At 35.9% G+C, this 15,985-nt stretch overlaps 1 pseudogene; it reads right to left on the bottom strand.

Moving 5' to 3' along the window:
* Positions 1-3,452: 3,452 nt before the first annotated feature.
* The window catches only part of LOC107848418, a 114,931-nt pseudogene continuing 102,398 nt past the window's right edge, over positions 3,453-15,985 (bottom strand).

Raw genomic sequence — 15,985 nt, 5'->3', positions numbered from 1 at the left:
CTTTAAACTAATTAATTTGAGGTACACAGGATTTTTCTAAAATCTCATGGGCATAGAAATCATGATTTTAAGAAAGAGATTTTGAATTTATGAATATATTCATGTTTTAGAAGTATTGATGATATTGATTTGGCCTTTAGGCCTTCCCCCAAATTGATTTGAAATTATATGTTGATGTAAGCATGTGTTTTAAGGTTGATGATTGAATTTAGAGTATGACTCATGAAAAAATCCCTCTCTTGTTATGATTTTTCTTTACTTATGATATGTTTTGAATTGTTTTGAATACAACTTGAAAAGCATGATATGAAATATCTTGAATAATGTTATAATTGGGTTATGATTTTGATTTCCAAAGATAGTGTTGTACATTTTGATAAATGTTGAATATGCATATAATGAAAGAGTGCATGGTTTTTCCAAAAGCACGTGACTACCATTTATTTGAATAATTTTTGCATAGTTTTGACTTATGTTTCGGAACATGAAATCTCTTATACTATCTGTATGTTTGGGTGGTCTGAATTGAGTTTTTGATGAAAGAATCTTGCATGATGTATTATGGCTTAGAAATAGGACTTGCAAGTCTTGGTGTGATGACACCAACTCAGATAATGCCATGTTAATTCAGAATAGAATAGGATGCATGTTTGCAATCAGATTTTCAGATTTTGAAACTAGAATGATGCATGTTTCAGAACAGACTAAAATTGGGTATAAAGAGATCTTTGGTGGTTCCCCGAAGAAGGCACGAGTTCATAAAACTCATTGTCCAAAATCGTGATTTTCTGATCCAGGTATATTATTACACGCTGGCCTTATGCCCTATGGCGTGTCAGACTCAGACACTCCAACTCTTGCAGCACACTTGGGCTGGGAGCTTCCCCACTGAGTCAATGGCGGATTTCATATAGCCCGTGGAATATCAGACTTATAAGGAAGTGCCACCTAACTCAGAAGTAATACAAAGATCAAAAATTGCATTGACTTAAAGGTTTTATGATTATCAAAAATGCCCATGTGTTTTGGAATTATATCCTATGTGATGTTTTATGATTAGCTCTCAACTATTTTATTTATATGAGAAGCTTTATTTTGGTTTGCTCTGCGTACCAGTACATCTGCATTGACCCCCTATCTTCCAGGTTCTGAGGAACAGTCTAGGGGTCCCGATAAGCAGTGAATGCAGAGTCCAGTCGGTGAGCCTTCTATATTTTAGAAGGCCTATTTATTTTTATACATTTATTATCAGTTATGGTTTTGGTCTACTGGGGGCCTTGTCCCAATCCTCAGATAGTTGTTATTAGTCATGTAGTACATATTTCCCAGACGGTTTTCAGGTGTTGCTAGGTGGTTTAGGATTCCATTTTCAATTGTTGAATTTATATCAGACTTATGACTATGCTTCCATTCTGTTATAAAATTCTGTATTTTCCCTCTATTATATGAATTTTGTGCATGATTACCAGACAGATAGGGATGCCTGGGCCTTCATGATTTGGTATGTCCGTCACGGCCAGGGCCCCGGTTCAGGTCATGACATATCCTTACCTTAATTGCAATCCAAAGTAGTTTCTCAAAAAAGATCCTTAATTATTTTGGATTCCTTCCTTTGCTGCATCTAGAATTATCTAACCAAGTTCTGTACTTTAATTCCTTTTATTGTTTCATCTCCCCCTTACTCTTTCTTGATTAAATTCTAGATTTCTTTGTTTGACTTACATGTCATTAAAATGGTGTCAGAAACTGCAGCAAAAAGACAATATTTAGCTTTGGATTTTGTTGTCTTCCTTTTCTTGTGAATTTTAATCTAAGCCATAGTTGGATTCCTCGACAGAGGAAGCACTTCGTAGTTTTCCTTGATAGCCTCCCACAAATCACAAACCTCCAAATAAGCTTGCATTTTCACTCCCAAGGCTTGGTAGTTTTCTCCGTCGAATGTGGACCCATAGAAAAAAAAGAACCTGCATTCTTCATTGATTCAACAGTGTCTTGCAGCAACGGTTTTGATAAACACAAAAAAAAAAAACACCGCAAGTCTCTCACAAGTGCCTTATGAAGTAGGGCTCTAATACCAATGTTATTAACTAAAGCACTAAGATGAATTTAATTGGAATGATTGTTTTATTGAACTTCAAGCTATCTAAAATAAATAAAGAAGCAGTACAACTTAAATAGAAAATGGACTGCTAGAAGACTACATATATGCCTAGAAATAGGAGCAACTATAACTAGGATAATGACTAAAGGAATAAACTGCTATTCTATAAATCTACTGAGGACTTTTACCCATTCCTAATAGATCCTGAAACACATTTAACAACATATGGGCTATGGGTAACCTAATTCTGAAAGAAAACTATTATTTTACCTAAGGGGCCAAAGTTATTTTTTGAGCCTGGAATGAAAGCATAGAAATATGGGTGTCTACGGACACATATACTCATGTAGATTAAGTATTTGACCAGATTGGGGATATTCGGAGGTGTTGCAGAAGGGAAAGTCTGTACTTTGACCTTTTGGGCTCCGATTAAAGAAAGTTTATACTTTTCTTGACTCTTTATAAAGTGTTGGTATACTAATTGACTTACTTAAGGGGCAAATGGAAATGTCAATCCGTATATATGAAATGACAAGCATTTATGTAGGTACCAGTACCATGATATATATGAGAAAGATGATGACAATCTTCTTGATTGATGAATTTTGTCATCGTGAGCATGACTCTTAATATATTTGACTTGGCATGATGTTTATGATGCTCAGCTGAAGTTGATGAATTGATTTTGGCTGACTATCCGTAGATGAATTGCTTACTAGGTAATTTTTCACAGCGCCTACTCTAATTTTAAATTGCTTGGAGTTTATTATGGTTGTTTATGTTGAGGATTAAATATGGTGTAGAATTTGTTGTGTTTACATTACATCTCATGTATACTGACATTGTGGAAGTTAAAGGATCTCAATAGAATTAAGTCACAATCTACATATGAAATTGTGTGGCTATACATATTTAACTGAAACTGAATTGAAGCATCATACTTGAGCAAAAATTCTAGTGTAATAATCACACTCTCTTCATATTGCATCAAATTAGTTATAAATAAAAAAACCAAGCATATTAATGTTGACATTCATTTTATTCGTGAGAAGATTTAGAAAATAATGATTTACACTATCTACATGAAGTCAAGAGACCAACTAGCTGATTTGCCCACAAAGGTGTTTAAAAGAACACGGTCGATTATCATTATAACTAGGCATGATCAACATCTATATTCCATCTTGAAGGGGAGGGTCACAGAATACAGATAGTCATCATTCTTAGTGATGTACATAACCACATTTAAATAGCCAATTTGTAGGAATCCTTTATTCTTAGAGGACTGACATGAGTACAATATCACTTTGGAGAGTCATAGCAACATAGTTCGGTATCATTTGAAACAGCTTCAGCTAGATTTATGGGCCAGCAAAGTTTCTAAGAACTTCCCCACATAATCCAGGCCACAGTGTGTCTTCACAACGGGTAATATGACGGGGACTTCCAAAGAGAATTCTGAAATAGATTTATCGAGCTTGCCCCAAAGTTGGAGTTGTTCACGTGCTGCTTTAATGGCTGCTCTTGTTGCACAATGGACTAAAGCTGCTAGAAGTAGTGGCGATTCACCAGATGATGTAAAAAATTAATTACATTAAGATTCAATGGGATGTATGAACAAAAGAGAATTCAAATTTGAAGTTTATGTGTTTCTACAGTGATCTCAAGTTAGTATACAACAATAACTGAGTTCACTATTTAACTATTTATAGATATCTAGTGGGTTTCTCAATATATATATATATATATATTGATAGTTATTACCTTCCTGTGAACTCGTAGATGAACTCTGGATCCTGTGTATGAGTGAATATACATATACCATGTCAATCCAAAGTAAGAATGAAAGATTCATATCATTAGTGCTTTAAGAATCACTTGAAACAGATTTTCAATGGTTTCCGCTAAACCTAGTGAAGAATGTGTTCGAAGAAATTTTCATGATGCTCATGGTTATAAACGACCAAGCAAAGAACTTGGCAAAGTTATATTACACAAGGGAAATGAAAGTAAATGAAGAAAGAATTATACTTTTGGATGAGAGAACGCGTTTTTTGTGATGTCCACTGTTTAAGACTTGAACATTGAAATTCTGGGGATAGTCGGGATCTTGTACATCCAAGTGCTATTTGAGACAATTAACCCATCTTCATTTGTAATATATTCTTCGTGCATGAATAAACCAATTCCATGTACGAAAGCCCCTTCAATCTACAAGGAAAAGAAAAAAAAGCAACTGCAACTATGTAAAACAGTCATGTGGTCAAGAATTCGATAGTTCTGACATTTGAATGACCAGCTCCAATAAATGATTCATCTCACTAACAACAAAATCCTAAATGTACAAAAAAGGGAAGGACTTGTCCCATATCAACAGCAGGATTCAAGCTCTGCCTACAGTCATAAACAATATCCGACTGTAAAATGGTAGTCTCTCCGGTCAGAACATCTATCTCTACCTGTAAAAAGAGTATTACTTTTACTTAGCCATATGAAGTTTCTGCAGAATATATATATATAGAAAATTGATAATCATAATATGATTCACTTTCAAGATATCTTGGTAGTGAAATGGTAGACATGTGAGACTCAAAATCTCGTACTTAGGAGTGTGGTGCTTCGAGTCCTGTTCAATGCATAATATGTTAGGATCGATTTGCTTCTACACACACTATAGATCTGTGGGGAGGAAGAAGAAAGATGAGAGAGAGAGTTCATGAAGAGAGAGAGAAATGATTTTGTGTTAACACCTGTTGGTAAACTCCACGGCAGACGGGCTATTTATATTAATGATTCAGAGTATTTATAGTTACATAGAGAAAAATGAGAATAAAAGTTACAGTGCTAAGGTGCCTAAATTTGGGTGAACATTAATATATAATCAGTACATCACATATTAATCATGCTCCACACCTAACAATTCTCCCACTTGGAGACTGATTCTGTCATCCAAGAATTACATTCTCAAAAAAAAAAAATGTTCCTCCATCATCGATATCTTCTCTGCTACGCAAAATATGTAAACACAACTATAGAAGACTAACTAAGGTTTTGCACAACCTTATTTTACCAACATCAACATACTTTTTCGACATGTCTACTGGATTCTTTGCACCCTCTATCTTTTCCAAACACATATCACCATCTTCCACTGCCCTGCGAGTGAAATGGTATTGTCTTCTAACGTGCTTCATCTTGGAATGATAGACTGGGTTCTTTAACAACTGTATGGCACTCTGGCTATCTGTTTGTGAAGAATCTTCTCACACTGCTTCTTGCCCGATTCTTCCAGATAATCTGTCTATCATATCATCTCCTTTCCTTCTTCAGCTATTGCCATACTCAACCTCAGTAGATGAAAGAGCAACTCACTTCTGAAGTCTGAACATCCAACTCACTTCTGTACCACCTATCGTGTAAATGTATCCGAATGTGCTCTTTCTCAAGTCCACATCTCCACAAAGATCATCATCAACAAAACCTTGCAAAATCACCTTGCCATTGCCAAAACAAAGTGAAGTATAAGATGTACCTCTCAGATATCTAAGAAACCACTTCACAGATTCCAATGCTCCTTCCCGAGATTTTCCATGTACCTGCTAACAACTCCCACTACATCTGTTATGTCAGGTTTAGTGCATACTATAGCATACATCCGACTCCCAACTGCAGAAGCATATGGAACAAATGTCATGTCCTTCCGCTCCTGAGCTGTGTTCGGTGACTACTCCTTTGACAATTTTATATGATTTTCCAATAGAGTATTCCTGGGTTTAGCATCATTAAATCTGAATCTGGCTAGCACCTTCTCAATGTACTTCTTTTGGGATATATTCAAAGTGCCAGCAGACCTATCCCGAGAAATCCTCATCCCAAGAATCTGCTTCGCTGCACCTAAGTCTTTTATCTAAAACTCAGAAGAAAAACTTTCCTTCAATAGTTTATCTCCTTCATACTGGATCCTGCAATCAACATATCATCTATTAGTGTATTTCTTTAAGTAGCAACATAGATCCTTTTCACTCCTGTGAAAGTCACTCTTGCACATAAAGGATTCAAACTTATTGTACCACTATCTAGGTGCTTGCTTTTGCCCATACAAGATCATGTTAAGCTTGCACACCATGTTTTCCTTGCCTGGAACTACAAACCTCTCTGGTTGCAGCATATAGATTTCGTTATCTAATTCTCCATGAAAAAACACAGTTTTTACATCTATTTGCCCAAGATGAAAATTCTCCGATGCAATAATACTCAATAAAATTTGATAGTAGTCAATTTCACAATAGGAGAAAATATTTAATCATAATCAATACATTTTCTTTGTGAATATCCTTTAACTACTAAGCGATCCTTGAACCTTCTTTTTCCATGTAGTTCTGCCTTGATTCTGAACACCCACTTGTTCAACAAATCTCTCTTTCCTAAAGGTAACTGAGTCAACATCCAAGTGTTATTCTTCTCAAGTGAGCTCATCTTATCATCCATGGCTTTCTCCTACTTGATTGAATCCTCCACCTGTAGTGCCTCAACAACAGACTCTGGTTCCCCTTCGTCAGTCAGCAACAGATAATTTAATAATGGTGAATACCTATTTGGTGCTCTAATGGTCCTGGATGATCTCCTCCAAACCTGTTCAGGTGTCACTTGCTCTACCTCTAGTTCTTTAACGACAGTCTCTGAAGTTTGTTGAGTTTCTTCTGTAACATCTTTGGGTGCACTCTTCATCAACTCAAGCTCAACTCTCACTTGCTTTGTAGTCTCTTGAACTTTTTGCTCTCTGTCCTTATACAGGACATTTTCATCAAATGTCACATCACAATGTCTTAGGATCTTTTTGTTCCTATCAACCCAAAACCTGTAGCCAAATACGTCAGAACTATAACCTATAAAGTAGTAGTTTATACTTGTAGAATCAAGCGTATCTCTCTTTTCTGGATCAACATGAACATAAATAGTGCAACCAAAAGTTCTCAAATATGAATACTTGAGTTCTTTTCCTGTCCATACATCTTCTAAAATCTTGAACCCCAGAGGAACTGATGGACCCCTATTGATCAAGTATGCATATGTACTCACAGAATCTTCCCAAAATGACTTAGGCAGCCCACAGTGTATTCTCATGCTCCGTGCACGCTCATTCAATATTTTGTTCATCCTTTCAGTAACTCCACTTTGCCTTGTCTTCTCGAGAACTATCCTTATCAATCTAATTCCCTCAGCTGCACAAAATTATTTGAACTCTGACTTATCATATTCTCCTCCATTGTCAAACCTCAGGCATTTGATTTTCAAACCAGTCTAATTTACAACTTTAGCTTTACACCTCTTGAATGTAGCAAACACATCTAACTTGTGTTTCAAGAAGTAAACCCATACCTTTCTTCTGAAATCATTAATGAAGGTGACATAGAATCTGGATCCACCAAGTGATGAAACAGGAGATGGTCCCCATATGTATGGACCATTTCCAATCGTACTTTCTTTGTCTCTCTCACAGTCTTCGTGAAGCTTACTCATTTCTATTTGCCCATAACATAGCTCTCACAAAGACCCATATCAACAGATTTCACCCCCTCTAAAGCTCCTTTTGCAGCCAACATCTTTATTTCTTTGGCACTTATTTGTCTAAGTCTGTTGTGCCATAGACATAAATTGGAAGCACCCTCAGCAACAAAAGCCATGTTTATACACCCTACAGTGGTGTACAAAGTTCCAATTTTTGTGCCACGCGCTACAACCATAGCACCTTTCACAACCTTCCACGAACCTTTCCCAAACAATGTTGTGTAGCCTGTGCTATCCAACTAAATAATAGAGATTATATTCTTCTTGAGATCAAGAACATATCTGATATTCTCCAATGTCCATTGATTTCCAGCTGGATATTTTATGCAGACATCCCTTTTTCCTTCAATTGCCCACGACTTGTTGTCAACAAGATACACCTTTCCAAAATATCTAGACTTGAAATTTTGAACAATTCCTTGCTTGGAGATGAATGAAAAGATGCACCATATCCAGTATTCAACCGGGCTATCCATACTAAGGATTAGAGCAGCCTCAATATCTTCTGCTGAATTAACATAATCATTATCATCTCAAGATTTCTAATTGTTTTTCTTCTTAGGTTTCTTGTAATCTGTCCAAAAGTGTCCTCTCTCCATAATTCCAACATGTCATGTTGGGTTTTAGAGATTTTCCATGATTCTTTAATTTTGATCTGCCATGTGTATTCTGGCCCTTCAATTGCTCTCTCCCCCTGCAGTCAACGCTGGGAGAACTACTGGATGACTCCATAATTTCTCGTTTGCAAATGATTTCACTAAGAACAACATCTCAAATTTCATCAAACTTCAGCTTCTCAGATCTACGGGAACTACTAATCACAGCAACAATAGTATCCCAAAACTCGAGCAGAGATTACATCAAAATCAATGCTTGAATTTCATCTTCAAAATTAATATCCACAGAACATAGTTGACTAACAATAATATTAAACTTATTTATATGATCAGCAACAGATCCATTCTCAGACATTTGTAAATTGAACAATCTACGCATCAAATATGCCTTATTCATCGCAGATGGTTTTTCGTATATATTTGATAGCGCCTTCAACATATCTAACATGATCTTTTCATTGACAATGTTGAATGCCATATTTCTTGACAAAGTCAACTGGATCAGCCCTAGAGCTTGTCGATCCTTGAGCTTCCATTCCTCCTCCTTCATAGACTCCGGCTTTACCCCGCTCCAGGGTTCGTGAAGATCTTTCTGGTACAGATAGTCTTCGATCTGCATCTTCCAAAAATTGAAATTGGATCCATCAAACTTATAGATTCCAAGCTTCGATCCTTCCATCTTCAGTGATCATGTGAATCTCCTAAGCTCTAATACCAGTTGTTAGAATTAATTTCCTTCTACACACACTATAGATCAGTGAGGAGGATGAATAATGATGAGAGAGAGTATGTAAGGAGAGAGAGAAATAATTTTGTGGGAAAACCGTGGGTAAACTCCACGGTGGACGGGCTATTTATATTAATGATTCAGAGTATCTATAGTTATACAGAGAAAAATAAGAATAAAAGTTACAGTGCTACAGTGCCTAAAGTTACACAGAGAACCGCGTGAACATTAATATATAATCAGTACATCACATATTAATCAAGCTCCACACCTAACATAATATATGCCCATTCTCAGTAAGAGGGCTCGATTCTGATATATTGATTCCATTCGAGCTCTTGGAATTGGAATAAAGGATCACGAAATCACTAAGAATGGGAATGCTCTTTAAAATAAAAGGTTAAATCTGGGAACGTTACCAAGACATGGATGATGGTATTAGAAAATCCACATAAGCAACAAGTTTACCTTACTGACACCAGCGCCAAAGTTCAAATAACTCCTGGAACTATATTCCGGTACATAGTAAGAATTTGTTGCTAAGATTACTGATTGTATTTATGCCTGTAAAAGAAGGGGTATGGGTGGGAGAGAACTGCAAAATCAAATGTTTAACATACGAGAAAGATTGGTTAATTGGTGTAAGTGAACAAATTATTTCTCAGGTACATGTATATGATTAGTCACTTATCAACCCAAGCTACATACATTCAATACCTTCTTTTAAGTGAATCACTTTATTGTAGTCTTCAAATTGAATTAAAGACAAAAACTTTATAGAGATTGACCCCATGACTTGCAGAGTTGAAATGTCTAAAAAAATAAAGGTAGACAAACCTAGCCAATCAACATAGCCATTTTGTTCTTGCAACTGTTTCTTTAAAGGGGTCATTCTTTCAACCATGATATTACAGAAAAGTCTAACAACTTCACATCTAGATTCCAATGTAGTGCTTCCTGATGTTAGCCTACCTTGAACTACACTTAAAGTGTCTGCTTGTATGACTCGTACTTTCTTCAGAAGGTCTTTGGCCCAACTACTTTAAATAAAACCAAGAGCATAGGTAGTCATCTGTCTAACGTTTGTCCATAGCCCTTGGACAACTTCAATCTCTCCGACCTCTACAACAATCGATCTATCTTATAGAATACTAACTTTTCCTGGGGTCGCCCGTTGCATAACTTCAAACATAATTGGCACTCAAGATATATCCCTTTTCTTCCGTGCATTTTTTTGGTTAAACTGTTCTAACATCTTGCTTCTTTGAAAAAAAACTTGACGACGCTGCCAACTTATCCACGATACTAGGCAATGTATATTCTCCTACTTCTGCTATAATATTATCATAAAATAAGTTGAGGCTTTCAAATGTATGAACATTTTTGTTTCTGACCGAGTCCACTTCCATCGACAGTAAACTTACTACATGCTCTATTATAGCTTCGGTAATATAAGATCCTTGCACATCCCCAGCTGGTGAGATTCATCTTGCATAGCTTGACATCAAAAGATAAGGCACCCCAATCATATTTTTTTAGAGAATGAATCAGACCTAATGATACGATGGGGCTCAGATCTTCTGTGATCCCAGAATTTATCAATATATCAAGATTCAATGCTGTGATTTTTCCACTCGACTTGAATCCTACAATGTACGTCACTTTAATCAGGTGTCGTCCTCCTGTGACTATCATGTCAGTGTTTCAGTTGACATATATCCTAATACGTCGCCTTAACTTGTATACTTCTAGTGCACAGGCAGTGGAAGCCTAAAATGATACATAAACTTTAAAAACAGGACCAGAGAATTGTTATTATTACTATTTCTTTGTCAAATACTCACAGGCATTGATCTGAATCCCTTTTCTCCAAAGGCACCTCCAACCCTTCTTGTGATTAAACGAATATTGTTTCCAGGACGACCGAGACAAGTGTCAATCACATGATATGCCTTCTCAGGGTTTTGGCTTGAAGTATAAACAACCATGCAGTTGTGATACGAGAATAATCATAGATATGGACTTAGGAGAGTGCGTGTTAGACCCGAGCCTTGGCATGTGAAATTGAAGTGTAAAAGAGGCCCAAAATGCACCCAAATCAGGACAAATATTACACTAGATGGGTGCCCACTCTTTGAAGGGCCTTTTGGTCATTTTAACTTATATTTTGTAATAGCTATAAAAGGAACATTGTAAGGTTTTAGAATTAGTTTATGAATTAAGTTGTAAGTCTTACAAGACAAAGAAACACAAGTCCTCTTTCCTTGAGGCACCCAAAACCGAAATTAGGGCTTAGACAAGTGTAGAATCACTTGTGTTTGCATTTGCTTGGAAACATTGATGCTTGGGAGGTAGATTCTGATCTTGTGTCTTTGTAAGAGATAGCTTTATTGTTCTATGTAGTGTTAAGGGTCCAAGAGTTACCATTCTTGGGTTCTTAACATTATACCTTCATGTGGTCTATCTATCTATCCTTTTTATTTTGTAATCTTGTATCCGTTTTGTATCTTGTATTATGAAGCCGTTTTTGTTGTTGTTGTTGTTTTTCTCATTGTTGTTTCATCTTGTGTTGTTAACTTAGTTTGTTGTTGGCTGCAAAAGGTTTCAAACACCTAGTTATATTGTCCTTCTTGAATCCGAGAGTGGTCTTCAAAAGGGTACTCGATTCTTTGAATTAGTGAACTGTTTTTGGAGTGTATTTGGACTGTTTTGAGATAATTCCGTGTGTTCCTTGGTTTTCTTGTATCATTTTGTATCAAATAATGGATTGATCTTGTTCCTACAAGATCAATCTTGGGCTTCCTTGTTAGAAAATTGAAACAAAAAAATTGTTGAAAAGCTGAAAATTTCAGAAAAATTGCAATCTGCCCATTGTTGTTGTCTTGGCCGAAATTGTGTTCTTGTGGTGTGCTTGGCCAAGATTTGTTCTTGAGTCTAGTTCTAGGAGTATTTTACTCTTCTTGTGTGTTTGTAGTGTTAGTTTTGTTCCTCAGTAACACTTTGAGTCGATCCAAACTTGAGCTTGAATTGTTAATATTGTTGTTGTGAACAAAGTGTGGACAATTGGATGTTGTTATTGTTCTAGCCTTGGCCGTGTTGAAGGACTTGTGTTGTGGTGGTTTTGTAGATCTTTAAAGGTTGTCGTTATATTCTTGTTGTTCATCACACCCTTCACCTTTTTGTAAAATCGAAAACACAACACAAAGGGGACTTAGTCAATTGTTGTTGCTCTCCTTGTGGTCTTAGCTGTGAGATTGTTGACCTTGTTTTGGTGGACTTGTTGTTCTTGGGAGATTGTTGTTGGTTTTTCTTTTTGTGGTTTTTGTGTTCTTGAAGTTCATCACCTTGTTAATATTTAAGTGAACTTAGATCTTAAAAAGGTGAAAGACAAGGTGTAGTACTTGTTAAGTCTTGAAAGACACCGAACCACCAAATGACTTTACATTACATCTCCACCACTTTTCCATAAAACAAAGGTCGATGTTTTAAGGAAAAGTACAAGTCTAGTCAAAGACTTTTGAGTCTTGAAATTTGAATTCTAAAGACTAGTTTGTATTTCCCTTCATTGAACAATTTTCACCAAAGTAAAAAATTATAGAATTGATCAAGACTTCCAAATTTGAAAAATAAAATTGTTGAGAATCGAGGCCAATCATGGACTGCCACATCACCAATTACTGTTCACCGACAAATTTTAATCTTAAATTTTAATGTTTTAGTTACATTTTATGTCTTTAGTTTCGTTTGTTGATTCCCATACTAACTTACAAGCTAGTGAACAATTACTAGATTGTGAGTTAGTTCGAAACCGTATTTTTTTTATGTGTGTGTTTACATTCCTTTGCGTGTTTCATTTTTTTGAGTTATTGTACACACTTGATTCACCTCTCAACAACTCTCGGAGTACAAGAAAGCTTACAACACTTGTTAGATTAAGTGTGAGAGATCCGAGAGACAAGAAATAAAAGAGAGAGTGAGGATGTTTATGTACAACTAATGTGTTTTCTATTTTGTAGGTAACTCCTTTGCCATAATGGACACCATTTTGGCCCACCTTGATGCTATTGCCCGAGAAATAGCTAAGTAGAATGTAAGTCTTAATAAATTGGGCTCGGATATGTCTATTATACTTGAGAGGTTGGATCGAGTGGAGAGTCGAAGGAACTCTCATGTTTCTACTCCCAAAGCTTTACCTCAAATGATCAACCCTCCAAGACCACCACTAAATGACATAGACATAAGCCAAGCCAACAAATATCCTCAAACCTGAGACCTAAATGAGTCACTTCCCCCTCAATTCGATCAAGTCCAACAAGAGGGACTTAGAAGCCAATTTTCTCCCAGCCAAACTCCAGCACCAAAGCCCCCTTACCAAATCATTCCTCTCAATCACAACTCCACTTTACCAAAACCGATATATCCATGTAGAGGAGTATGGTCGAAAGGAACATGAAGGACATGGAGACTACTACAATACTTGTATGATGGTAGGAGATTTGTTTTGGATGAGATTGAAGACAAGGCTCAAGATGGAGAGGAAGCCAAGGTTCAAAAGGAAGATGTTGGCCGAGACTTGTTGTTATTGAGCCCTCGGATTCTTCATGATTTTGTGGACTGTTTTGATTTGTTTTTGTGACTTGTTTGTGAATTGTTTTGAGTAGGTTTTCTTTGAAGTGACCAATTGAACGAGGTGAAGCCGTGAATTTATGGACAAATTCCTCTCAAGATGGAGAGGATGATACGGGAATAATCACGAATATGGAATTAGGAGAGTGTGTGTTGGACCCGATCCTTGGCATGTGCAATTAAAGTGTAAAAGAGGCCCAAAATGCACCCAAATCAGCCCATAAATTATGCTAGATGAGTGCCCATTCTTTGAAGGGCCTTTTGGTCATTTTAACTTATATTTTGTAATAGCTATAAAAGAAACATTGTAGGGTTTTAGAATTAGTTTATGAATGAAGTTGTAAGTCTTACAAGACAAAGAAACACAAGTCCTCTTTCCTTGAGGCACCTAAAACCGAAATTAGGGCTTAGACAAGTGTAGAATCACTTATGTTTGCATTTGCTTGGAAACATTGATGCTTGGGAGGTAGATTCCGATCTTGTGTCTTTGTAAGAGATAGCTTTATTGTTCTGTGTAGTGTTAAGGGTCCAAGAGTTACCATTCTTGGGTTCTTAACATTATACCTTCATGTGGTCTATCTATCTATCCTTTTTCTTTTGTAATCTTGTATCCATTTTGTATCTTGTATTGTGAAGCCGTTTTTGTTGTTGTTGTTGTTGTTCTCATTGTTGTTTCATCTTGTATTGTTAAATTAGTTTTTTGTTGGATTCAAAAGGTGTCAAACAACTAGTTATAATGTCCTTCTAGTATTTCATTCTTGAATCCGAGAGTAGTCTTCAAAAGGGTCCTCGATTCTTTGAATTCGTGGATTGTTTTTGGAGTGTGTTTGGACTATTTTGACACAATTCTGTGTGTTCCTTGCTTTTCTTGTATCAAGTTGTCTTCATCTGGCATTGCAAGGGCGGCCCGTATCTCCATATCAAAATGGTACTCAGACCCAAGTCTTATCTTGAAATTAATTAAAAAGAGATAATCAGAAATATATTTGAACCTTTAGTGCAAAACTACGATTATACATGCTAGATCACCATCCAGGAATCTAATTTAAGGAAACCTTTGAAACGAACTGAACAGTAGAGGAATCGAAAATACCTCGGCGGAGAAAATTTTGTGATTAGCTTCAACCATTCCTTTTGAGAAATCACCGACCAGTTTTGGATATAGAAATGAAGGGATTTGGATAAAGCTAGATTTCTCAATAGCTTGCTCAACGGTTAAAAATAGAGAATCTATGTGACAAGAATCTAATAAATAAGAAAATAATGTAGAAGAGAAAATACTAAGATTAAAGGCAAAAAATTAAAGATAGGCAAAATTAGAGAACAAAATCTCCAATTTCGAGGTTAAGTGCTAAGAACCCTAATTGATCTTAGTATTTAAAATTAACGGATTAAGAATAATTATGATACTAATAGAGTCGATTCAAAAACTTGGATCAAAAGTGATCTAGACCCCTATTTCAAAGAAACTAAAGACAACAATTAGTATAAGACTAATCACCTTCTTTAATTAACTTTAACAGAAACCAAAGTATCAAATTAAGAATTAATCTTAAGAATTGTTCTTACTCCTATTATTTTTTTCTCTCTCAAAATTTTTCATTGCTTCTTTCACACGTTTGTGATCTTCATAAACTTAGGATGGAGTTAAAGGTACAAGTTTATATTTTTTTTCGTTTAGCTCAAGAGAAACTCTATTCTTTCTCCTATCATAAATTGCATTCCTATCAAACTGTTAAGAACGACCAAGCTTGATATGACAATCTTGCATTGGAATTACATCACAAAGAACATTATCAGAGCACCTTCCAATGGAGAAAGAAATCATGCATTGCTTAGTCACCTTAAGTTCACCAAAATCATTGTGTTTGATGCATGTAAGTTTCAACTTCTCCACCACGTATGAGCTTATCACATTAGCACCACTTTCAAATTCAATAATCATAGAGCAAATATTATCCTTTATTCCACACCTTGTTTGAAAAATACTTCTCCTTAAATCAGTTATATTAAACTGATTAGGTGGGTTTTGGGTGACCTATAATCCATCGAGTCGAACAAAAATCCTTCTAAGTAGCTCGGCTATGTCATTGTTTTGAATCCCAGCATCAGTATTCTTTACGGTTTGAGACATCTCTAAAAGTAAAAGAAAACAAAAACTCTCAATTTGGCTCTTTTTTTATCTCACCCCTCTTGCTTTCCCACTCAAATTACAACATTTGGCTGATTCCTTTAGGATTTATATATTAAACCTACTAGTAACAATCCATTTAGAAGTAAGATGTAGAGATAAAAAAAAATTACAAACCCCCAGACGGATTGGGTTTGGTGAGACAAGAAAAAAAA

Source organism: Capsicum annuum, chromosome 11 (genome assembly GCF_002878395.1).
Source record: "Capsicum annuum cultivar UCD-10X-F1 chromosome 11, UCD10Xv1.1, whole genome shotgun sequence".
Classification (NCBI taxonomy): Eukaryota; Viridiplantae; Streptophyta; class Magnoliopsida; order Solanales; family Solanaceae; genus Capsicum; species Capsicum annuum.
The sequence above is the reverse complement of the archived record's forward strand: the minus strand, read 5'-3'. Positions and strand labels throughout refer to the sequence as shown.